Source organism: Falco naumanni, chromosome W (assembly GCF_017639655.2).
Source record: "Falco naumanni isolate bFalNau1 chromosome W, bFalNau1.pat, whole genome shotgun sequence".
NCBI classification, from domain to species: Eukaryota; Metazoa; Chordata; class Aves; order Falconiformes; family Falconidae; genus Falco; species Falco naumanni.
In genome coordinates, this window is record NC_054079.1 from 29,666 (window position 1) to 32,158 (window position 2,493).

Below are 2,493 nucleotides of genomic sequence, written 5' to 3' on the forward strand. Positions count from 1 at the left end.
TTCCTGATCCTCACTTTGGAACAAATCTGTGAAGTTAACACCTAGCAAGTCGCTTCCCTTTGCCTAGTCTTCAGTATTGCAACTGGATTTAGGATGACGCTATTTGCATAGAGTCCAAAGCATCTGCCTTTATAAAAGGCAGAAAAGGGCAATTAACTACTTCCAGTACCATCTCCTCTGAACCTTGCACAGTAACTACAGCTACTTAAAACAACAGCATAAAAACACAGGAAGACTGTTCTGCAAGTTTAAGTAGTAAAAATAGCATTTGTTAAAGTTGGCTCAAGGTGCCCTCTGGCAGCTCATTCTCATATACCATGTAATGTATACCATGTTCTACAGCATGAGAATAATATCATTCACCAGGACTTGAAAGCAGAAAATGTATTCTACACTAGTAACACCTGTGTTAAGGTGGGAGACTGGATTCAGCACAGTAAGAGATGAAACTTTATATACATTCTGTGGCTCTCCTTATGTTGCTCCTGAACTCTTCCAAGATGAAAACTGTGTTGACATGTACATAGCTATCGAGGCACTGGGAATCCTGTTATACTTTATGACAACAGGTATCATGCCACTTCAGGCAGATAGTGGCCAAACTGAAAAATTGTATTTTTGAAGACACATAAAGTTTGCTTCCTTGTCTCTCAAACTTGCCAGAAACTGATGAAATGAGTCCTTCAGCCAGTACCAACCAAACAATACCCTGTCAAACTTATTATGAAAAGTGAACAGATAAAAGGGATATAGTACCCCAAACCTTTAAAGCCATTTAAAACTGAATCAGAAGTATTTATCAGAGGTCAGTATACTCAAAGAGGAAGAAATTTTAGTGAAAAATATTCTGGAAGATCTAGGAATCTCAAAACACCACATTCAAAATAACTAGGGAAGAGACACATGCAGGGTCTACAGAAGGGTACTTGAACATGTTTTTATGATATCCCATCCAGACCCCAAAGAACAACACTTGAGGAAAGGAATTCATGCTTACAGTGGGATGAAGCACACATCCAAGCTGCATTCTAAGTTGTATTGCAGGCTTCTACTCTGCACATTTAACAAAGGGGTTTATTAACTTTTCACAAGTCTTGGTGTTGCATTTTTTCATAATTTTTAAATAAACCAAAAATGCCTTATCTCCAAGTCACACTGAAGCACTCAAATGCAGAGTGCTCTCATGCATTTGTTCACCCCTTGCTCCAGTGTCATGTTTTAACCCCAACTGGCAACTAAGCCCTACACAGCTACTTGCTCGCTCCCACCACATGTAGGATGGGGGAGAGAATTGGAAGGGTAAAAGTGAAAAAACTTGTGGGTTGAGATCAAGACAGTTTAATGGGTAAAGCAAAAGCCATACACATAAGCAAAGCAAAACAAGGAATTCATTTACTACTTCCCATCAGCATGCAGGTGTTCAGCCATTTCCAGAAAAGCAGGGCTCTATCACCCAGAACTGTTACTTGGGAAGACAAATGCCATCACTCCAAATGTGCCCCCCTTCCTCCAGCTTTATATACTCAGCATGACATCATATGGTATGGAATATCCCTTTGGTCAGTTGGGGTCAGCTGTCCCAGCTGTGTCCCCTCCCAATTTCCTGTGCACCCCCAGCCTACTCACTGGTGGGGTGATGTGAGAATCAGAAAAGGCTCTGTGTAAGCACTGCTCAGCAATAAAACATCCCTGTATTATCAGCATTATTTACAGCACAAATCCAAAATATACCCCCCATAACAGCTACTATGAAGAAAATTAATTCTACCCCAACCAAAACCAGCACATCCAGAAACTTTGTATATCCAGTGCAAGAACTCAAGTAAAACAAGTAAGAGATCATTTGTGGATATGATCTTTATTAAAAAAGAATAAAATCAAATAGTATTGCACAACATGCTTGGGAGATTCTCAGTACAAGCATAAGAGCTATTATTTAAAAAAAAATAATAATAAAGTTTTACCTTTGTTTAACAATTTTACCACTGCAAACCAGGACAGTTTTTGCAAAGAATTAAATTTAAAGTAGAAACCAGACAATCTAAACTACTACAAGTTCTTCTCTAAAACTTCTTCAGCACATTAAATGTGGTAAGATATATATTGGAGCCTTTCTTTTTTACTTTTGTTTAAAGAAACAGTAGAGGTTCCTAATTTGTCACAACTCAAAGGCAAGTTAACCCTGCATGTGTGACTGTAATTCCTAGTACAGAGCTGTTTGGGCTACCATCTACTAACCTTCTGACACCTTCCATTACTTGCACAATTCTGACAGTCTAGAACTGCTTGGACTCCCATTGTGCTCCTCAAAAAAAAAGAAAGATAAGCATGCTCAAAACTCATGTAATCTTAAATTCTTGCTTTAGCACTAGGTAACAGAGAAAGTTGAATGCAATCAATAACAAAATCTGCTTATATACTGAGTATTACAGGCTTATACTAACTTCTGCTATATTATTACTGCCAGCACAAAGCTGATTTTGATACTCTTGA

At 38.4% G+C, this 2,493-nt stretch overlaps 1 pseudogene; it reads left to right on the top strand.

Moving 5' to 3' along the window:
- Positions 1-342: 342 nt before the first annotated feature.
- LOC121080649 lies at positions 343-1,081 on the top strand (annotated as a pseudogene).
- Positions 1,082-2,493: the final 1,412 nt, after the last annotated feature.